The following is a 24,608-nucleotide window of genomic DNA, read 5'->3' as shown; positions in this document are numbered from 1 at the left end:
GAGAAGAAATAAAATCTTTGAGGTTCGCCGATGACATTGTAATTCTGTCAGAGACGGCAAAGGACTTGGAAGAGCAGTTGAACGGAATGGACAGTGTCTTGAAAGGAGGATATAAGATGAACATCAACAAAAGCAAAACGAGGATAATGGAATGTAGTCCAATTAAATCGGGTGATGCTGAGGGAATTAGATTAGGAAATGAGACACTTAAAGTAGTAAAGGAGTTTTGCTATTTAGGAAGTAAAATAACTGATGATGGTCGAAGTAGAGAGGATATAAAATGTAGACTGGCAATGGCAAGGAAAGCGTTTCTGAAGAAGAGAAATTTGTTAACATCGAATATAGATTTAAGTGTCAGGAAGTCATTTCTGAAAATATTTGTTTGGAGTGTAGCCATGTATGGAAGTGAAACATGGACGATAACTAGTTTGGACAAGAAGAGAATAGAAGCTTTCGAAATGTGGTGCTACAGAAGAATACTGAAGATAAGGTGGATAGATCACGTAAGTAATGAGGAGGTATTGAATAGGATTGGGGAGAAGAGAAGTTTGTGGCACAACTTGACTAGAAGAAGGGATCGGTTGGTAGGACATGTTTTGAGGCATCAAGGGATCACAAATTTAGCATTGGAGGGCAGTGTGGAGGGTAAAAATCGTAGAGGGAGACCGAGAGATGAGTACACTAAGCAGATTCAGAAGGATGTAGGTTGTAGTAGGTACTGGGAGATGAAGAAGCTTGCACAGGATAGAGTAGCATGGAGAGCTGCATCAAACCAGTCTCAGGACTGAAGACCACAACAACAACAACATAGAATAAAATATCGTCTATCGTCCAACATTATGTTTCAAAGATGTAGCTTTTCGAGTCCTTTCCAGTGATGAATTATTGTCATGTACACAGAAAAGCCAAAGAAACTGGTACACCTGCGTAATATAGTGTAGGGCCCCCACGAGGACGCAAAAGTGCCGCAACACGATGTGGTATGGACTCGACTAATGTCTGATGTAGTGCTGGAACCAAATGATGCCAAGAATCTTGCAAGGCTGTACATAAATCCGTCAGAGTACGATGGGGTAGAGATCTCTTCCGGACAGCACGTCGCAAGGCATCGCAGATATGCTCAATAACGTTCATGTCTGAGGACTTTAAGTGGCCTGCGGAAGTGTTTACACTCAGAAGTGTGTTCCTGGGGCCACTCTGTAGCAATTCCGGACATATGGGGCGTCGCATTGTTCTGCTGGAATTGCAAAGTTCGTCGGAATGCACAATGGACATGAATGTGAATGGATTCAGCTGATCAGACAGGTTGCTTACATACGTGTCACGTGTCTGGAGTCCCATATCACTCCAACTGCATACGCTCCACACCATTACAGAGCCTCCACTAGCTTGAACAGTCCCCTGCTGACATGCAGGGACCCGGGATTCATGAGCTTCTCTACATAACCGTAAACGTCCATCCGCTCGATAAAATTTGAAACGAGACTCGTCCGACCAGGCAACATGTTCCCAGTCGTCAACAGCCCAGTGTCGGTGTTGGCGGGTCCAGGCGAGGCGTAAGGCTTTGTGTCGTGCAGTCATCAAGGGTACAAGAGAGGGCCTTCGGCTCCGAAAGCCCATATCGACGATGTTGCGTTGAATGGTTCGCACGCTGACACTTGTTGATGGCCCGGCACTGAAGTATGCACCAATTTGCGGAAGTGTTGCACTTCTGTCACTTTGAACGATTCTCTTCAGTCGTCGTTGGTCCCGTTCTTGCAGAATCGTTTTCGGGCCGCCGCGATGTCGGAGATTTGATGTTTTACCGGATTCCTGATACAGTACACTCGTGAAATGACCGTACGGGAAAATCCAAACTTCATCGCTATTTGGAGATGCTGTGTCCCATAGCTCGTGCGCCGACTATACACCACGTTCAAATTCGCTTAAATCTTGATAACCTGAAACTTCCTGGCAGGTTAAAACTGTGTGCCGGACCGAGACTCGAAGTCGGGACCTTTGCCTTTCGCGGGCAAGAGCCCTACCACAGTTTTAATCTGCCAGGAAGTTTCATATCAGCTTACACTCCGCTGTAGAGTGACAATTTCATTCTAGAAACGTACCCCAGGCTGTGGCTAAGCCACGTCTCCGCGATATCCTTTCTTCCAGGAGTGCTAGTTCTGCAAGGTTCGCAGGAGCGCTTCTGTGAAGTTTGGAAGGTAGGAGACGAGGAACTGGCTGAATTAAGGCTGTGAGGACGGGGCGTGAGTCGTGCTTGGGTAGCTCACTTGGTAGAGCACTTGCCCGCGAAAGGCAAACGTACCGAGTTCGAGTCTCGGTCCGGCACACTGTTTTAATCTGCCAGGAAGTTTCAAATCAGCGCACACTCCGCTGTAGAGTGAAAATTTCATTCTTGATAACCTGTCATTGTAGCAGCATTAACCGATTTAACAACTGGGCCAGACACTTGTCTTATATAGGCGTTGCCGACCGCAGCGAGATATTCTGTCTATGAACATATCTCTGTATTTGGATACGCATGCCTATACCAGTTTCTTTGGCACTTCACGTATTTGCGTCTACGAAGTAATAGAGACGTTCACCGCACGGAATAAGGAAACAATTTTCAGTTGAGTGAGTGGTTCGCCTGGCATCCAAACAATGCTAGTGGGAAGAGCCGGCTGCTCAGAGTGTACGCTCAGTGGCCAGTGGTAACGAATGATTTGTCGCTAGTTGGGCTCGTTAATGAACTAGGGGGGCCAGCTGCTGACAGCCGCCTCTTCGCCAACCCCTCTTGGCTGCGGCCGCTAATCGCAAGAGCCAAAAAACTCAGCCCATTTTACGCTTATTCGAGTGCGGCCTTCTTCACAGCAAGCGTATTAATTATCAACTTTTACATGTCTCTTCCCCAACATAAGGTAAAGGCAAAAGTATCTGATAATTTTCAAGCACAAAACGCCGCAGCAGGTTATTGCTGCTTTCCGAAAATAAATTTCTCATTACCGGCACGGTTTAAATTCAATGAACGTTTCGCACCAACGTGATATGTTTTCAACGAAAAATGTGAGAAAAACGAGCAATGTAGTTACAGAACCACATAAATTTTGCTGTTTATTTTCTGCACATTAGGGAGCTGGACCAATTTCAGACCACCTGAGCGCTATTAATTAAGAGCAATTAAAAACTCTGAGATATGGGCCAAAGTCAAACATTTTTGTACCGTGACGCGGGGCAGCCGTGTGAACCAGTGAACTTCACAACGACTCTCTTATCTCTAGATAACACTTTTATCTTCTCTCAAAGAAACACTGGTCATTCAGGCGCCGTCCCGCCAAGGCCACATTGCAACTGCGTCACGATCACACGTGGGATTGCATGGAGAACGCAGGAAACAAAAAGCAGAGTTCGCTGGAGTGACGGACTAAACATATTTTTGTCAAACATGTAATTTCATCCTTTTAGCGCCTAATTTATTCATTTGGTTGCTCATTTCGAGCTAACGAGCTTAGTTTTTTGGCATTTAGGAGGCACGTCCGTAATGTTTTCACGGACTTTACTCTTTGAGGTCTTCGCTACGATATAGCACAAATATTCATGCCCACCTATCGGGAAGAATTACGGCTAACTGAGTGATAACAAATACTAATACGTTCACCGAAGTATTGAAATTAAAAAAAAAACACATAACCGTTAATTATCTTGAGAAAAATTTAATTAACCAGTCATTCAGTCAGCTTGATGTAGGTCTACCTATTTACAAGTGGTTCCTACAGGGGATGAACTAAAATACGGAAACACCGAAAATACATTACCAGCCTAATACGATGTAAGAAAACCGTAGGCATTCACAACAGCTTCCAGTCGTCTCGGAATGGATAGGTACAGGTTTTGTACCCTTTTCGAACGCAGCATCGCCATTGGAGAACAAACGTTGTACCAAAATTATGGATCCGATCAGCAAAAATGGTTACATAATCCTTGGCAGAAATATGACCGTGCAGATTAACGATAGGGCCAATGGAATACCACGATCTGGCTGCCCAAATCACCACCGAACTACCGCCATAGTTCACTCTTCGCTCCAGATTTTATGACTTCGGTACCACGCTTCCCTGATACGGGCATTTGCAGCACTCAAGCGTGATTTTGCAATTCCAGTTCGCCCTTCAATTCTCCGCTTCTGAATCCCTCTTCGTGTTGTTTTGTTGCTGACAGGGTTCGCGAGTGCGAATTCAGTTCTACAGTGACTTCTGAAGCTGTCGTATTCTTATTTTTCGCCACAATCCTCTTCAAAGACAGTCCGTCACGAAGACTCAACATACTCTTTTGTACGCGTTGTGACGTATTGGATGAAGTTTGTCGGCTTTCCCTATATGTAGTACACATCTTGCATTGGCGCCTTTTTAAAAAAGGAAACATTTCAGCTACTATAGTTACGGAAGCATCCACCATTCGAGCACCAATAATTTGTCAACGTTCCAATTCACTTAGCTTCTTCATAATGCACTCACAACTACACAGAATACTGATATGAGCATGATTGAAACTTGCAACCTAATGAGAGCACAGCACAGGTGTCGTTCATGGTCAAATACAACAGCGCAGTCTGCAGGCTTGGCTAGCCTCTTCTTTCATGTTCAAGCGCGAATTTTGCGCAGTTTTTCCATATCTTTGTCCAACACCCGTAGGTCCTGGTTTCCGTACTCTCTCGCTGTCGTTAAGCCATTTAATCTGTGGCAATAACAAGAGTATAGCGGTGATCTCCGCCGATCAATAGCGTAAATTTTACAAATAGTCAAACAAATGCGAAAAAGTCGCCTAAAAACTACACAAAAAAACCAACGAAGGCGTGACAGGTTCGATTGTGTCTTTGATCTAGTTGGCTTCTCACCGTCTGATCTAGGATGGATTTTCGACGCCCCTCTAAATGACTTTCAATCTAGTCCCATTATTCTCAGAAAAAAATTACGCCTAAGCATTAAGATCAAGATAAGAGGCGCTATACATTGTACCTGCGAGGATAAGCGATGGAGAAAAAAAACGAAGTAAACATTAAAAATTGAGCTAAGTTGTATCACGGTTCGAATTCTGCATTAAGTTGTTACATTCTCATAATGCGCCGATTGATAAATGGGAAGAAAGCAAAGAGAAAACGCTATCTCTAAAAACACCAAACCTACTGAAGCAATACGCTATATGTAATTTTCCAATATATTTGGTATGGTTCTCTAACGCTAGCGATTTGAGCATAAATAACGTGGTAACAGTCGTTTTCACACTGAACCATTTCCACTGATTGCTCGTCGCATTCAGTATATCGATAAGATGTGCGTGAGATGACTACTTGTATATTCCGCGTATCCAATTGCTACTCTTTCCTCGAGGGCCCTACGCGAGTGGCATTTCAACATCACAAAAAAGCGTCAAGAGTATTACATAATAATTTTGAAACATAAATGTTTTACTGAAGAAACGAGTTATCTCTCTCCCTATTCTACTCCAACACACACTATTAATTTTTCATGCATGCCACAGACTCTAGTATCAGCCCACAACTTGCTACAGAAGTGCTGTCTACGCTTCCTCCTGCCCACATTTGTCCTTACCACTAAACTGAACCCTGATATTTTCTTATTACAAGTTTAGTTATGAGATTATTCCATTAAATACAACAGTATATAGTTAGTGTCAGCAATTTCGGAGATGTGTGTAGTCCAACTCAGACATTAACTACTACATTGCACTACATTTAGTAACGCGTGTATTTCTTATTGTTCTACAGTATTTGCCAACAACATTGCAAAAGCTCCATATTCGTCAGGGTAGTAAAGTGATGGAATTTCGTCGTCACAGTACTTCTTCAGGTGCGTGTACACCTGTGCGACTTCCCGTGTGCACTAAGCGCATGCGGCCGTTGCACGAAGAGGCAAGGAGACGCATCCACCTGTGCCTCTGAACTGTACGCACGGGCCACCGTGCGCAGGCGCAGGAGTTCACCAGACTAGACGGGGAGACACGTGCTTCTGCTTGCGTGTGGAGCAAGCACAGCAGCTCGGCGACGTGCCGCAAGGCGCACGGGTGTAAACGCACCTTAAAGAGAAATGTATCAACAGCGACCTGTGTGCAGTGTCTCTTGCTGTCATCCAAATAGTTACAGAACCCTAGGACGCCCATTAAGTTTTCTCCGTAATCAATGCCTATCCGCACGTTACAGTTGCTAGGTGTCATCCCAGTAACAAAATTACCAACATGCGAGCGGCTGGCACAGTTCGAGGTGCTCCCCATGTTCAGGGCCAGTTACTTCACCAGCTTTGTTGATTCCATTGTAACCAGCACCTTTTACGATTTCGCATAAGCGTCAAAATTACGAAGTCTGAAATGGACATTTGGTTTGTATCATAAGTCAGTTCTGATGATGAAAAGTTGTCCAAATGTCCCCCACCCCCAATCAGTCATTTCAAATCTGAGGATTGAGATACTCTTCGGTCCAAAGACCGCCAATCACTCGCGTTTCTCGATGAGACTCGTCTTAGAGCTCCAGCTATCCAGGATAACACTTCTGAGGGAGCCTGTTGTCAAATAATTCAGTATGCCATCCACTACTATGTCCTACGCAGAATAGATTTATAGGTCAGAATTACTACAGTCGTCCATCGGGCTTTTCCATTACTTCGTCCCGCACGCAAGAAGGCGCTAATTTGGAAGTTATGATGCCACACAGCAGCTAAATCGTAATGTAAAACGCTGTGGACTGCTCCCATCCACTATTAGATTTATGTTGTCGTTCCATCGTAAAATATTCCGGATGGATGTCCGTAAAAATTTACGGTTTGACTGAATCCCGTTGTCAATTTGCGCCTAGAGTTAATACCCGAGCTTTCCGCTTGTATACGCACATATCATTGCATTCGGTTATGGTGTGGGTTGCTGCACCATGCTTTGTGAATCTCCTGCTGATCCTCCTCCAGTTAGTGATAGCGTCTAATAATGCATCCAGTTATGTATTACTCTGTGGGCAACTAAAAGCTCCGGAGACGCGCGTCTTACCAGTAAGCCTCACTGTGCCACAGGAAACCAAGATCTACATCGAAAATGCTTTTATTATATACGCTTGTTTGCGCAGCTTTCCACTGTGATCTACAAGTACTATGTGTACAGCGTAAATTTTTAGCGTAAGTCGTTGGAAGGCATAAAACGTGTGACGAATCATTATTGGTGGAAGAAATGTGAAGTAACCGCGCGGGCTACAAAGAATAGGAGATGAAAAAATAGAGGGGGAGCGTAACAGTTACGTTTCCAGAGAGGTAGACAAATGATGTATGTACACGGCTGCACATGGTACAGCATGTACAATGTATAATCGTAAGAATTACGAATAAAAAAGACGCTGATGACAGCGAATTACAACTGGATCAGTGACATTTTAGTAATATTTTGAAATTGGGGAGGGATCGGGGTACCTGCTGTTACCCTCCTTGAACGACCACGTCAATTGTGTCTCTGGTAAGGATTGGTTCACAGCGTCGCATTCGAATTCTGATAATCATGAAAAGGACATGGGGGAGGACGATTCCCAGTGTCGGCGCACGGTCCGTCCCTCTTGATTAGCAAAAACGGAACCGTCGATCTTAGCATCTGCTGCGTTCACAGGAAGATACGGAACACAGCTATACATAAAAGTGTACCGAGCAGCCTAGTACTCAGTAGCAACTGAGTTAAGGATATCCTCCAACAGATGGCGCACTAGGTATGTAATATTTTATGCTTCCGCCTTACTTCACACTAATAGTCCACAAGTAACATCCATACGTCAAATGCGGATAAAAAGCGCCACGGCTTCACTAAAGTTAGTATGCGCACTGTATCAACACAAGACAGCACCTAGATCGTGTCTACAGTCGTCGCCAAGAAGAGACCAACTGGATACTCTACAAGTGACCGTAGTTATTGTTCACAGTTTCAGGAGTATATCAGAGTTAATGACATTAACTGTAAGCAAACACTTAGCTACTGACACACTCTATCTTCGCACTACAGTTAAGTAAGATATTTACTAATAATTTCCTGTAAATTTTTGCTAATGTGTGCTGCAACCATTTTTGCTGTAGCGTTGCAGAACCCTATTTGGCACGGTGACGACGTTGTACAGTTGCTGCGTGAAAGCAAGCCACCTTACAGCAGCACCTACTTTTGGTGATAGGGGGGGTTCTCTTCCTGCCACCTTCACATGTTGGACGCCAGTAAATATGGTAAACACAACAGTATTATTGGACACAGCACTTTTAAATCTATCCGGCTTTGCTTCTCCACTACGTCAGCTGTAGTTTACTTTTTTCTGTACTTATACTATACTTGAGACCGTAAAGTCTTTATGAGGAAATTTCTACATTCCTTTTACGTGTAGTATTGAGATGTTCATTACACGAGGGCTATCCAGAAAGTAACAGACGTTCTGGTCTATCGCGGCGGCGGGCGGAGCTACAGCCGCCATCTTGGCGCCATAACATTCGTACACTCCGTTCGCACCCTGCGGCGGTAGTGTGTGTTTGTGTGTCTGCTACTTTATTTACTGTGACATGTTAAAATGTACGCTGCAGTAGAAAATGTTGCCACTTGTGCGATGTGTTGGCAAAAAAATGCAAACCAATTGAAATTTGTCACGATCTATTTGATGTGTCTGGAAAAGAAAAAAAATGAGCGAAAGCCGAGTGACGCAATGGTGCACTGATTATAAAATTAGAATTATAAACACATTATTTTAAGAATAGCCGTACCAATGTCCACGATGAGGACCGCAGTCGTAGGCCTAGCCTTGCAACTGACGAATTGGTGATGAACATAAACGACAAAATTCGTGAAACTCGTGATTTCACGATTTAGGAATTTTCGCAACATTTTTCCCAAATTTCACGGAGTTTGGTGCGTGAAACTGTGGAAGAGAAGCTTGGTTACAACAAACTTTGTGCTAGGTAGGTTCCCAATATCCTAATGGAAGACTACAAAAAACAGACTGGCTGCAGCACTCACCTTCCTCGAAGATTACGAGAAAAATGGTAACAAAGTTATAGACTGCATCGTAACTGGGAACGAGACTAGGGTGAAGCATGTCGATTGTGAAACGAACGACAGTCGATGAAATGGAGTCACAGAAATTCTCCCAAGAAACCAAGGAAGTGCTCGAAAACGCTGTCACCAAACAAGATGTTGGCTACTGTGTTTTGGGTCTCTAAGAGAGTGATTCTCGTTGAATCCTTTGAACGTGGTACAACAGTTAACACAGAGAGGTAATTTCAAACACTGACAAATTTAAGACGGGAGATACAAAATATACGTTGGGGAAAACTTAGCGCAAAGGTCCCCCCCCCCCCCAAGACAACGCATATCCACACACAGCTAATCGTATTGGAGAGCTTCTACGGGTTTTTAGATGGGGGGGGGGGTTGTTTGATAATCCACCATACAGCTTGGATTTGGCGCCACCGACTACCATCTTTTCCATGCAACGTTTGGATACTGACAGCGATGCACGCCTGTATAAACAAGCGGTTGCAATCGCATGCGGCAGATTTCTACAGAGACAGTACTGAAATACTTGCACCACGGTATAAATGCGCAATCTGACTGGTAGTTATAAGAAAAACAGCTTAAAAATACATGAGAAAAAGTAGCACCACAGCAGTATCTTGAGAATGTCTTTATTCTATCACACGATTAGTTTCGGCGGCACGTTACCGCCATCCTCAGGCCCAATCACTTCCAAAAGAGTACTCGATTTCTTTGGCGCATTTGGTGTGGGATCCTTGTTACTAGCACACGTGTGTTAGCACTGGAGACAACACGATATCGAGTATAGACTCCTTATGAAAGCTAGGCCAAGTGCGCTAGCAACAAGGATCCCACAGTAAATCCGCGAAGGAAATCAAATACTCTTGGCAGTGGTGGGGCCTGAGGATGGCGGTTACGTGCCGCCGAAACCAGTCCTGTGATAAAGACATTCTCAAGACATAGCTGCGATGGTGCTTTTTCTCATACATATCATTAGCTGAAATCCCTCGTCCGTGCAGTAAGATGGACATCCATGGCTTAAGAGTATTGCTCTAAAATGAATATAATAAAATTTGGTTTTTCCATATTGTTAAGTTTTTATTTTAAAACGTCTGTTACTTTCTGGGTAGCCCTCGTATCATTATCTACAAGGGTAGGTTGTAATTGCAATATCAGTTTCTAATTCCACTAGAAAATTGCTTATAAAAGCCGAAATCATCGCGGAGTAAAATTTTTAGCAACTGGAGCGGTTATTTATAAAAAAAAAAGAAGTGACCACGTAACTAAATTTTTTCGCGGTGTAATTAAATGTTAATGACTATTTCTTGTATACCGTGGCGGGTTTTTTTTGGGTTTATATTTTCGTGTCAGGTAGAATGAACAGTTTACCGACAGGTTGTAGCCTACTTGAGAAACTGACACGACTACGGAGGAGATGCGTAAGTGACTAAACAGGCAACACCCCGGTAGCCACACAGGCGAGCCGAGCACAATTCCTGCGCCTCCTTCGGTCTGTTACGGTGGCAGCGCTCTGAATTCCGCGCGGTGTACTTCGGCATAATTGCAGGTAGCGCAAGCCGCGGACCTCACCCCTCGCCCAGGGCAGCGCGATGTCAGACAGCGGAGGTCGTTCCCACTGTGGCGCGGTTTATATCCGTCAGGGATAAAAAATGCAAAAGGAGCGTGCGGCGGGAGAGAGGAGAGGAGCAGAGGGAGGTTATTTCTGTGTTCCGGCGGGCAGCGCTGGCGCGGCGAGCCCGCTACGGCAGCCGCGCAGGCGGGTCGGGTGCCGCCCGCGCCGGTCGCTGGGCCCGCGCTTGCACACCACGCCTGCAGACGCCACGCTCCGCTTCCGGGTACAACTTCTCCCTGAACTAAAAGTCCGATCCAGTACATGCAAAAACAGAGGGCACAGTTGTTGCTGCTGTGATGACTGGGGTGCACAACAGAGCTTCCATTCGTCACTTGACCGACTTTAACTGAAGATAAACTAAAAATTCACCTAGAAATACATGTTCGCAGTAGTTTGCAAAAAAAGCCTTTGTTCTCCTGGCGCTTGACTTTTTAAAATTTTGTTTATATCTCCAGATGCATGAAGCCTTTTTAACAAGTCATCTTCTGTGGGTGTACTGGAATATTACACGATTTTGGGTTTTCACTTATTCGTTTCCAGATTCAGTTCGTGGAAATATTTTATAATAAGATGAAAGTGTGTTTACCGTAAGACGTCTAGTTCATTGCTTAAATATCATGCAGTATTCACCTATATGGAAAACCGGTTGAAGGTCTACTTTTTCGTGTAGTCTCTGTGATTTCGTAACATAACATCCAACTGCCATTTTCGCTGTCAAGCGCGTCATTTTGTTTCTATAAGTGTGTCCATGATCCCCGGTTTTTTTTTTTCAGCTTATACAAGGTGTTACAGAAAGGTACGGTCAAACTTTCAGGAAACATTCCTCACACACAAAGAAAGAAAATATGTTATGTGGACATGTGTTCGGAAACGCTTACTTTCCATGTTAGAGATCATTTTATTACTTCTCTTCAGATCTCATTAATCATGGAATGGAAACACACAGCAACAGAAAGTACCAACGTGACTTCAAACACTGTGTTACAGGAAATGTTCAAAATGTCCTCCGTTAGCGAGGATACATGCATCCACCCTCCATCGCATGGAATCCCTGATGCGCTGATGCAGCCCTAGAGAATGGCGTATTGTATCACAGCCGTCCACAATACGAGTACGAAGTGTCTCTGCATTAGGTACCGGTAGACAAGAGCTTTCAAATGCCCCCATAAATGAAAGTCAAGAGGGTTGAGCTCAGGAGAGCGTGGAGGCCATGGAATTGGTCCGCCTCTACCAATCTATCGGTCACCGAATCTGTTGTTGAGAAGTGTACGAACACTTCGACTGAAATATGCAGGACCTTCATCGCGCATGAACCACATGTGTCGTACTTGTAAAGGCAGCTCAGGTTGAGTATCCCGTATGCAATCATGATAACGTGCTCCATTGAGCGTAGGTGGACGAAACTAAAATGAGCTTTAACATGGAAATTAAGCGTTTCCGGACACATGTCCACATAACATCTTTTCTTTCTTTATGTGTGAGGAATGTTTCCTGAAAGTTTAACCTACGTTTTTGTAACACCCTGTATACACAAACACTCAATACGCAACACAGTTAAAGGGTCACCTTTTCGAAACCCCTTAATGGTCTCCCATTGTAAGCCCAAGTTTAATGTCTGGTTCAAAAGTGCCTATAGCTTTCCTCTGTAACGGTGCATAAGCGACACCCTAAGGCTTGGTGACGCTTCAGGTAGCATGGTATCGTCACATGCGAAAAAAAAGAGGCCATAACTCAGAAGTTTATTTGAAGTGTAAAGTGGGTTAAGTATGTCACTTTAGAACCAAATTTCACCAAATTCAGTCCAGCGCCACCTTGGACGTGCCACGCAATGAGAAGGTCGTCACACACCCGCTTATACACAGTTGGCCCCTTCTATTGATGCCTCTGCAATGGAGGTCAGAACGGTGACGGCCAGCGTTAAAATCACCCGGTTTTCTTACGGACGGCCGAGGAAAGTATTTCAGATACAGTGCCGCTCAGTATAGAACGAAAGGGCCTCAGCAGAGTGGTATAAAGGGAGTCAATGAAATCACCATTTTCCTTGGAGCGTTCATCCCCACATTTCGCATCCGAAAACTACAGCTCGCAGTGCGGTGAGCGATAGGACGACGTTCTTGATAACCTCTGACACTGCTGGCAGCCGCAGGACCATTCCACCCTTCTCTAAAGGCAGCACCGCTGAACGTGATCGCACCCTTTTAGAGTGTAATGCCATCAAAATTTTTGCTCTGGTGTACAGGGTGAAACCACCAGATACCGTTCAAAACCATTCAACGAAATTTATACGGGATGCAAAGCAGCAAAGGGCGCTCATGTTTTATCAGCCCTGCTGGGGCAGGATCGCGGGGTGGTAGGTGGCGGGGAGAGGGGGTGATAAAACGGCAAAGGATCCCTTAAGACTCTCCAGGGCGAAAACACCCTCAGTGACACCTGTACTCCTTTGCAGGGCTCTTTAAAAATACCCATGTACAGAGACAGCCATTTACTGGTTACTAAGCTCTGCCGTGACAGGTACCCCTCTCAACACATCTGTGATTTGCATACGGCCAGCAGGTGGCTGCATTCGCACCAGACTCCAAAGGGGTCAATGGTGTTCAATGCCGCTTTCGGTTCACGATGTCCTTAGAGGAACTTTGAATCGTCTGGGGGTGTCAGCAGTATTAAAGGTTGATAAGAACGTCGTCCTGTTGCTCACTGCACTACGAACTGTCGTTTTCGACTTCGAAATGTGCGGGAAGGAGTGGTTCCACAGACGACATTCATGCCACCCCATGAGGGCTTTTTGCGTCGATTCTGGGCAGCGGTGTGTCCAGAATGTTTTCATCGGCCATTCAATACGAAAACCGCGATTTCAACGCTGAGCGTCGCGGTTCTGGCCTCCATCTCAGATATATCAGGAGAAAGGGTAAAATAAGGATAAGATGGGATGTGGCGATCTTCCCATCGTGTGACACGTCCACCCATCGTGCGACACGTCCACTGTGGCGCTGGGCAAAATTGTGGTGAATTAATCCACCTTACACGTCATATGAACTTCTGGGATCTGGCTTCCAGCTTTTTTTTTTTCCGCATGTGTCGACACCTAGCTCCTTGAAGCGTCACCGAGCCCAAGGTCTTCGAGTCAAATTTCAAACTTCTGATTCCCAATGGGAGACAATTACGCGGTTTTGAAAAGTGTGTGTGTTTATTTTTTAACTAAGGTGAGGAATAAGATTTGTCATCACATATTGGGATATTTACTATTAAAAACAGTCTCGATCACAATTTATTTAGTACGGTGACCGGTTTCGACCACTACTGTGGTCATCTTCAAACCAATGAGTAAGAACATCCTTCTGCTAGAGAAGTGATTCTTTAGCAGGAGGAGGTTCTTACTCATTGGTCTGAAGATGACCATAGTAGTGGTCGAAACCGGTCACCGTACTAAATAAATTGTGATCAAGACTGTTTTTAATAGTAAATATTTGTAACATATTGATCACTGTTACTCCCATTATGTATTCAAAAATAATTAACATATTGGGATGCTTGTCTATTTTCTACTATGTAAGCAACTGGTTATTGAATAATAGTTTCTTTTCTGCCTTTGTTTTGCATATGAGAAAACATTTTTCTGTAAAGTTGCCAGGTGTCTCATTATTTATTTTAACTATTTTCATTTATTTCTCGCTTGTAGTTGGCATGTGATTAGTTTCTCTTAAAAGTTCTGTAAAAGCTAAGTTGTTTGTCCCACACTTCCAGGTTCTGATGTGTTCTTTGTAATGTGTTTTGTCGGTTTGTCCTACATATCTTCCATCAGATGTATTGTTTAGTGATTGGTAATATACAGCTGCTCTAAAAAATGGCCACCATAGAAAACTAGTTACTTGCATTGTTGTGGTCTTCGGTTTGAAAATTTGTCTGATGTGTTTCTCCTTGCCAGTCTATCATGTGCCAGCCTCTTCGCCTCTACGTAACTTCTGCAACCTAAGTTCATTTGAACATGGTTACTGTCGTCAAGTCTTTATATCCAATCCCACAAAATACTTTCCTTCATTATGCCTATCTCATTATTCATCCGCTCTGCGCATATGATGTTCTGTGGTTCTTCTATGGCATCACATTTCAGAAGCTTCTGTTCTCTTCTTGTGTGAACTGTTTTATCGCAAACATTTGAGTTCCATACAATGCTGCAATCCAGCAAATATCCTCATAAAGACTTCCTAAAACTTAAAATTATATTCGATTTTAACAAATTTCTCTTTTTCCGAAATGCTTTTCTTGCTGTTGGCAGTCAGCGTTTTTATATCTTTCCTACTTCGGGACAGTCAGTAATTTTGTTGCCCAAATAACAAAACTTATCTACTGCTTCAATGATTCAAGTATTTTACATTACCCTTGTTTTGTTTATCTTATATTATCTTTTCAAAACGCTACCCATTCCCTTCAACTGACTTTTCAAGTCCTATGCCGTTTGTGACAGAATTACAATATCATCTGTAATCCTCAGAAATTTCATTTCTTCATATTTCTTTACCATGAACTTCAATTCCCTTTCAAATTTCTCCTAGGTTTCCATTATTGGAAACATATTTAACAACATAAGCTACAACCCGGTCTCATTGCATTCTCAACTTCTGCTTCTCTTTCACTGCTTCGATTCATAACTGCAACCTGGTTTCTGTAGTATTGGTAGATAACCTTTCGCTCCGTGCACTTCATTTCTGATACCTGCCGAATTTAGAATGTGTATCCTAGTCAATATCGTCGAACGTTTATCTAAATCTAAGACTATATAAACGTTATGTTTTCCTTTCTTAAGTTTGTCTTTCGAGATAACTAGTAGGGTCATTACTGCCTGGCACTTTTTCTACACTTCGCTAGAGGCCGGCATCTACCTACCTGCAAATAATTCGTGTTACTACTTTGCAGCGAGGTCTTATTAAATTGATTGTTCTGTAATATCCACACCTGTAAGCATCTACCTTCCTACGAATCGGAATTATTACATTTTTCTTGACGTTTGAGTGTATTTCTTTAGTGTCTCATATTTTGCATACCAAGTGGAATAGTTTCATGTCTGGCTCTCTCAAGGATCTCAACAATCCTCGAAAATAATGTCTACTCCAACGGTATTGTTGCGCCTTATATGTACAATAACAAAAAAATAGCAGATGCACTAACTGCTACAAGCATAAAAAGCAACAAATGCGTCTAAAGAGATCCACAGTCAGAAGATTTGGTTAATGATCCCGGTAATGTTTAAAAGTTGTACGCGGACTTAATATGCTGTTTTACACTTCGTGTGTAGTTACCAACAGGAGAGGGTACGACGTCAAGATGATTATTGACTACACTCCTATTAACAAGCTGCATACACTTTTCCGAAAGTACTCGTGTCCTACAACCACAGATACTAAGGGACGTGCTCACACCAGAGACGGAACTTATGAGGCAGTTCCAGTGTTATGCCTCACTGACTGAAAGTTCGAAAATACTGCCCCTCTCTTCTGGCCATTCATTCTTTCAATGACGCATTATCTTGTGCTTCAATAGCCAGGACACAGGGAGCAGAACGGACATTCCCTCATGCTACAGTAGATACTGGGCACGCTTCTTTGGTTGTTTCATTCACTGATACGTTGAATGGAATTACCATATCCCCCGGTACTCCTGCCTCCGTAGATTGAGGAGGCAGTCCAAGATGTCGTGGGGTATTTCTTTGCTGATTGTATGCACTGGATGGTTTGAAGGGCACTAGCGAGATAGAGAAGAGGAGTAATCTAGTTGCTAGAATACATTGCCTCCAATTCCATCAGTGTACACAAGCTTCACTATTCGTTTTCTTTTCATTTTGATAATAACCGTGGTTGAAAACACTAAACTTCACAAGAATGCATCGGATCAATACAGATAAACACTATGTCCAGGAAAAACAGGAACCGAATCTCATTACTGAAGGATGAACAAAAGAACGCGTGAAAATGAATGACATTATCAATGTTCTGACTGCTGATTATATTAGGATACTTTGTGGCGTAAAGATCTATCAGAGAAAGCAACGAGCAGTGCTGATCAAGTCATAGAGCGTAAGGATATGACATCCAAGCGTCGAAAAGCGTGTCCTTCTTAGCTCCACGGCAAACGCAGTTTATGTTCTAAGCAAATAGACACATTCCTTGGGCCGTAAGCAATAGGGAGAATGTAGCTGGGCTAGGTTGGATTAATCAAGATATCAGTTGATATAAACTCATAGCACGCAGTCTCCACGACTCAATTTGAGAGCAATCCTAGGTGCAAGATGGTGGTTGCTCTGTATCAGTATATGGTTTATTTCCTGCACCAGTAACTGAGTGTAAAGCACTATACGGGGCTGCTACGTAAGTTTCTGTACTCGCTAACATATTCAATGTGTCGTATTAAAGGTAGCATTTGCCGTCACAACAAATACCTCGCACCGCTAGACCACGAGCGTTCCCAGCGAATTAGATAAGCACGGTGAACAGTTTCAGTGAATTTCGGCAAACTGGATCGGCAGGAACACATGCAAGCGATACTCCTGAGATACAATTCGATAATCAATTTGTGACCCAAATTATTCACAGGTGACCACCACGTAATTACTGGTAACTGTCGAGACGACAAGGACGAACATACTGTGAAATTCCGCAGAGTACCAATGTCCAGGCTGCATATTTATTGTATGAGCTGCCTGTTACACAGTTACACCGAAGTTCCCACTCGAATGACAGTTTTTTCCTACATTTCGTATTACGAAAGACGTCCTCTTTCTTTCTTCATTACAGTCCTCCCTACAACTAAATGGCGAGTATAAAAAGCCTTGGGGAAGATAAACGGGCAGCGCAAATCGATTTACCTAAATTGTTGGTATGAACAAACATTTTAGTGTCAGAGTACTCCAGAGAATGACAACTAATGAAAAACTAAAGAACTTCCTTGATGTGGACGTTGAGAGTAAAAGCTACTGATTATATTCGACCGCCTCCTTATTCGTAACGAAGATGCCGGAAGAATGTTTAATCCCTTCTTCTGATACTGATTCCCCAAATACCCTGCCACTCTCGACGGCGAAGGAAGCCAAAGCAATGTGGTTAAAGACAAAGGCGTTGTTCACTAGCAGCATTCCGTGAAACACTGCGTAACTCGGAAGTTCTCCGCTAAGTTATAATCACGTCAAAGGCAATATAGCTCACAAGACGGAGAAATATTTGATTAATTTGATGCAACGCGATGAGTGTATGCAGCTGATGTGGTGAGTGTGGACACATTTATAAATAGCTTTTCACTGTCTCACTGCATTTCGTGTCTAGTATACATGTCAGATACAGAAGTTTAAGATGTCCACAGTGCATTTGCTACTGATGCCACGAAAGTAGCTAATAAGTTGTTTGGAATTATATTTGATATCTGAAAACTACAATATTACAGTTGACCAACACAGCACCACAACGGATAAAAACTCCAAAACCTTGCAGAGATGTACAGGACTGAGACTGGAGAGAAGTCAACGCTTTACAGGTTGTGTTGGTTGTACTATGCGTGTTGTGAGTTAACACACAGTATACTCTCTTGAGATTCACCGAATATTTGCATTATACACGTAATTTCACGGTTTAGAAACAAATATCTTAGGTGGAGTCAGAAATAAATGTCACAAACAACAAGCGCTCATGTATTTGATGACATGTTCTGCGAGAAGCGCACAACACACAACTAAAAGAGACATGTAAGGAATCAAAAAGTTATTGTACTGAATGTTAGCACATAATTTGAGAATAAACTGAAAAATCACTCACATAGCTATAGAAACAGCAAAATGTTTACCAGTGCACATAAGATTGTATCCAGCACAATACGAATGTAGCATTCAGACCAAAAAAATTATACTGCTCAAAACTACTGTCAAAAATGGACAGAAAAGATCTGACCAGTGGTGTAACGTGAAGCATTCGAAGTAAAAAGTCTAGTAAATGTGTTTGATATTGCGAAACAAATCTCCCAACTGAAGTTTTTTGCTCTCCATATTTTTAGAGAATTAGTATGGACAAACAACTTGTCTAACAAAGATCGGCTCTAAAATGCATACCTTAAGGAGCTATGAACACTTTTCAGTAGAAGAGAAGTGTTACACAGTAGCGAAGATGACTCTTAAGGTATGCATTTTAGTGGCCATGTTTATCAGATTGTTTGCTTCGAATGATTGCTCGTTCCAGTCATATCCCTGAACATTCGCCATTTCTTCTGGAGCACCCAGCATTTAGCAACGAGTGCAGTGTTCTAGACAGATGTAACACTGAAACCGCGAATAAGTATTGAAACGACAGTAATACAATTTATTAGTTTGTCCTCTACTTTTATATGACAGAACGAGGTAGTGCAATGATTAAAGAAATTGGACTTGCATCCACGAGAATCAGAGTTCATACTTAATATACTCCGTGGTTTCCTAAAATCACTACAGATGAAATCAAGTCCCATGCTTCTTTACAGAGCGTAGGGGAAAGATGTGGGAGACCAGCACAGCCGTACTACGCAAGGTGGTTTGCCGTTGCCTTCCTCCGAACATAATGGGGATGGATGATGATGATGGCTAGGGGCAGGTGAAAATCCCTGACCCCGCCAGGATTCGAACCCGGGAACCCGTGCCCGCGAAGCGAGAACGTTACCGCGAGACCACGAGCTGCGGACTGATGCAATCAATGACAGTTCCATAAATCCAATTGTGGTGATACTCCACCTTTAATGGTCTGGACGTCGACGTGGTACTAAATTGTAAACCTTCTTGTGATTCAGAACACACAATCGGGCAAAATTTCAACACACTGCCACTGCTGGGAGAAGCATTTCCATACAGTCTTTCTCAAATTGCCAATCTTCAGATTGGTTCCTTGGGTACACAATCATATAAATGGGGCGGACGAGTATTAAGAAAACAGCATCCGTTAACGACCACAGTTCAATTTCGCTTTGTGAAGAAAGAAGTCGTCGGCTAGAAAGTGCTCCCATCTTTTGTCCAAATGGTTCGCGCGCTGCTGTTGCTGTTGCCGCCGCCACCGTTTAGCAGGGAGATCACGTCCTTCCAGAAGGTCGACCCCGCATCGCTAGACGCGGCACACATCCGCGTGAGGGAAACCAAGCGGCGCCGATACGAACCCCAGACTGGCGCCGAACATTGTGGAGCAGAAGTAAGATCATTGTCTCTGTCACAATTACGACGCTAATACCATTGAACACAATCCAATTTAATACAACGCGGCTGTGTTGGACTCGATAGTCCATTATATATGCTGACGACTTGAAAAGCTTACAGCAGAAAATATGTTACAAGTTGACTTGACAACCCTCTAGTACCGCCACGACATCGTTTAGGCTATCAAGTGTGTGTGTGTGTGTGTGTGTGTGTGTGTGAGAGAGAGAGAGAGAGAGAGAGAGAGAGAGAGAGAGAGAGAGAGAGAGAGAGAGAGAGGGGGGGGGATGACATTTGCTCATCCCAAGTGAGGCATTTAAGTTACTAGGCTTGGCAACAGTGAGGACAATTCATAAATTCCATTCTCATTGTAATGTAAGGACTTCTGCATAATTTCTTCTATATTTCTATGCAGTTCACTCCATCGCAGTCACTTCTCCTTTCAAAAAATTTCATCTGAAGCAAGGCCGCTTAGATCTGTGACATACGCAACCAAAATCGGTTTAATCCAGCGAAAAATGGTTACAAATACATCTGTCGTGCAAAACCTGCCTCCTGTTCACAGTCTCAACGCTACTGAAGCTCACAGAAGCGGTGTGAAAGAAAATCTGCCTTGGAGTGCAGTAGCCTAACATATACAGAAGAAAGGAATAAAATATGATACCGCGACGGGCAATGGAGAGCACAAAAGAAGTTTATATACATAGCACCGACCAGCAAGCGTTTCATTTTTAGAGGAAACAAAACTGCTTTAGGCGCTAGCGCATGTTGTGGACTTACAGCACAATCCAAATCGTGGAGTGATCGATAACGATATCATACTTCCCAAAGCCGTAATTCTCAAGACACTGATAAGCTTGCACAACAGCGACATTATACACTGCTACAGCAACTATCAACTCTGTACAGATAGTTTCAATTCTTCGACACAAATAAGAAAGAGCTTACTAGACTGATATGTTTCTTCTTCTGTTAGACATCCAAGTAGGAAATTTTTTCCACAATATTTCCCACTGAAGCAAAATGTGGATCGAAATTTAAGGTACTCTAGCGGCAAAAGACATATTCAATAACTTCCAAGTACCTCCAGTAGTTTCTACAGAACCACCTTTCAGTTCCGACTGTGAACAGCCGTTTCCCAAAGTTGGATTTTCATGTTTTAAAGAGGGGCACATCAAAAGGTCACTGAAAATTGTAAGTATTTAGAGATGGAAAAAGAGGAATTTAAATTTGTCCACAAAAACAAAGGACGTATTGTCGTGGTACCAACACTGCTTGTATTGCAGCACTTTTTTTGTTCTGTCAGATTTATATCTAAACTAGCCACTGTAAGAGCAATTAGCAACAAATACAGAGATTCTCATGGAAGGTTCTCAAGCTCCTCTCCAACCTATGTGCTTTTGGGACTTACAAATAATGACACCATGAAAAAAAAACAAAAAAGATACTAACAGGATAGTGTTGCTGAGAAAGTTTACAAACGATAAAGTTATCTCGAAAGTAGCGGAAACTAGGTTTCCTACATTTTATTTATTCCATAATTTCTGCACTGGACATCTGCTTCACATTTAAATATGATGAAAATATGCTGCTGTCAATGATCGAAAATGCAAATTGCACTACTGAGAAGTGAAAAAGTTTCCAAATGACATACAGCAAAACCTCGAAGTGTATGAAACGAAACTTATTAACAGTATCACATATTATCAGTATTATCATATCACACAGCTTACCATCTTCCGTACTAGTTTGTACTATTCTTAAATTAATATAATCTGTCCTTATACCATATAGGATCTGATTCCTGCGGAACATATCCTCAATCTGAATTGCAATGTGTCGATTGTGATTTATATTTCTTCGCAAAAGCATCAATAGGCTCACAATACGATCACAACTGATCGAAATATTGGCGGAATAGCAGTGAACTGCAGTTTTAAGAAACGAGAAAAAACCAGCATATTCCAGTAGCTCAGTCGGCTATTACAGGAATTATTTTGATCCTTTACATAATTTCTACAAATAAAACACTGTGTATATTAAATGTGGAACAGAGGTGTATCAACACTTACGGCACATGTCCTAATTTCGGATTCCCTTAATCGCACTATGTAGTATCGAACTAAATTTTAGTGAGAAATTAGCATTACGTTCTGCATGCATATATGTACGAATAGTAGATCTTGCACAGGGATTCGCAAGGATCACTTGGGTAGGTGTGCATAATTCTTTCACTATACGTGACGTTTAAAAAATTTAAATTTAAGTGCCGTAATAAAAAATGGCAAGGGGCACATTATATACGCGACAACCAATTTTAAACTTTATTTCCAAACAGAAATGCATAATGCATGTTTCTAAGTGATGCGGTTTTTTCGTCTCTTTAACCACTCGACCGTGCTGGCTGTATTTGACAACTGCAGTATATTTGTTAATATGCCGATCAGAATCATCAAATTTGTAACTATTGCTTGAATCTCACATCGTTAACTACGCGAATACGAGGGACACCATGATCACTTTTCTACACTGTTGTTGTGGGGCACTGTCAATAAAAACATAATACATCTGAAGTTCAAAATCAGGCACAAAAACAAAGTCGGCAACATCAAACCATACCTAGGAAACTTCTCTGCTCATTTGCGGTGCTGTGAGGAATTTCATAAATTTCTACTTACAGGATCCTAATACAACGGCACTCTCGTTTCACTACAGCTGGTTTCCATCTGTTTACAGCTACCTTACTTCAACACAAAACGCACAAAAACCTTTCAAACACTTTGCAAACACCGAACACTCCACCTGCCTGCGAGACCCTCCTCACACAAACAGATTTTTTTCCGTCAGTCAGAGAGTTTACAAACTTACGATAGCCGTGACATCTATTGTAGCTTTGAGGAAGTACGCAACTGACTGGTATCAAGCAGTTGGCAACATTGAAAGCGTTTGGCTTACTCTAACCTCCTTGCATTGTCCTTACAGTAAAAACATCTATGGAGCGAGCATTTAAACGCGAAACACAAAATTCTCATTGCCAATACGTGTGTTAATTGCTCTGCAGATTTTGAATGTCATAACTTAAATGTAGTTATGCTGTGCTAAGTGAAGTCTGCGACTGTCCTTTGATTTAAAATTTCTTCAAATTTGCTGCTTCAGCCACATTTAATAGTAATAATTGATTAAGCTGAGCGCAGTGCGGCATGGCTGCGAACGAAAATAAATTTTATTATTAAAGATGCCTGAAGCATCAGATTGTGTTGTATATCGAATGCCATCACATGACTTGTACCGTCAGACGCCGTTCGAAAGTACCTTGGATTTTGTGCGTGATTTCCATAGACATCTTAACAATTTGCATTGTATATCTGGAATAGACATGACTTAAAGCCTGGTTCGCACTTGCAACAAAAGTGTCGACACAGCTAATGGCACAATGCAGTTGCATGTGTGAACTTCCAGTGTTGACTGGCGCATCTTCAGAGACGCAACTTTCGTTATGCCGCAAGAAGTTCAGCTTGGTTGTAATATTTATGCAACTTTCCTTCCTCCCCTGCTCCCTGGTGCCTGCATGTCGTAACACGTGTGTTCTGTCGCATTTATCTCGGAGTAAGTGTTGTACTCCATTCGATTTCCAGTGTGCATCATTTTATTACAGAAAAAAGTCAAAACAGTGGTCGGCAGGTACCTTGCCGCAGTTCCTGGAAGTACGAAAACAACAACTTATGTTTAATTTTCTTTAGCAATGTGTGTGTGTGTGTGTGTGTGTGTGCACTACATTTGCAAACCAACGATATAGGCCTATCCCAAAACCTTGAATGATCTTTGGGTGAATATATAAATAACAAATAAATAAACCTGACACGTAACCAAAAAAGCTAGGTGAAGAAAGTAGTTGTGAGATCAAGCACTGTATAACTTGTGGTTTATATGTGGGAAGTAGTCTCTGAGTGTGATGTGGCAGTTGTTAAACTAAAAATCAGATATTCGTAATGCCTAGGTCAATGTATAGAACAATATTATAAAATACTGGAGGAGTGGCGTGTCTGCTGATAATATTTACAAAGCTGTTGGCTGGTTTCACATAGCAGACAGCACTGTCTTCTTCGGGTGCAATTTCTTTTGCTAGTGTATTTGGAGCCCCTGATTTAAACCTGCACAAAATCTATTTTCGGATCTAACATTTGGGTTTTGGCTTCCTTGTATTTGACTCTTGTCATAGTTCCAATGCCATAACGTGCACTATAACATTAAATTGTTTGGAAAATAAAGATATTATCTGTGCAACACCGTTATACCTCAGGAAAGATTTTGATATGGACTCCCTCAATATTCTCTTAAAAAAGCTCTACCACTATAGAGTGAGAGAGAATTCTCTATGCCTAATGCAGTCATACTTGGACAATCTAAAACAGTTAGTTAACATAAATAATCAATTGTCAGAATGTCTCCCAGCTGTAAAGGGCGTACCTCAAGGATCTGTTCTTGGACCTTTCATTTTCATTATTTACATAAATGATTTACCTGCAGTTGTATTATGTGATTCAGTGCTATATGCTGATGACACAACACTCATCACATTTGATACCAATCTTGAAAATGTGCAACACAGTGTGGTAGTGGCAAAGGAGAGGTGCACTACTTGGTTTGAGGCAGATGTACTGCAGAAGAATGATAGTACAACTATAGGTATTGTATTCAATCTGAATGCCTCCAGACTTAATAACAAAACAGTAAAATTATTAGGATTTCATGTAGATCAAAAGC

General features: G+C 42.4%; 2 protein-coding genes across 11 annotated transcripts in view; one reads left to right on the top strand and one right to left on the bottom strand.

The window, feature by feature from the left end:
• The window catches only part of LOC126268005 (F-actin-monooxygenase Mical), a 505,795-nt gene extending 483,093 nt beyond the window's left edge, over positions 1-22,702 (bottom strand). For 3 of the 9 annotated variants that reach the window (XM_049973380.1, XM_049973385.1, XM_049973382.1), the window contains exon 1: positions 22,523-22,679. The gene's annotated coding sequence lies outside the window, so the exon portion shown is untranslated. Of the gene's footprint in view, positions 1-22,463 lie in introns of all 9 variants that reach the window. The other 6 variants (XM_049973388.1, XM_049973387.1, XM_049973381.1 and 3 more) reach the window with 4 other exon arrangements.
• LOC126268011 (craniofacial development protein 2-like) overlaps positions 1-24,608 on the top strand; it is a 492,966-nt gene that overhangs the window by 237,718 nt on the left and 230,640 nt on the right. The window lies entirely within an intron of this gene.

This window comes from Schistocerca gregaria, chromosome 4 (genome assembly GCF_023897955.1).
Source record: "Schistocerca gregaria isolate iqSchGreg1 chromosome 4, iqSchGreg1.2, whole genome shotgun sequence".
Lineage (NCBI taxonomy): Eukaryota > Metazoa > Arthropoda > Insecta > Orthoptera > Acrididae > Schistocerca > Schistocerca gregaria.
Note: the sequence above shows the minus strand (reverse complement) of the source record. Positions and strands in the feature narration are given on the sequence as shown.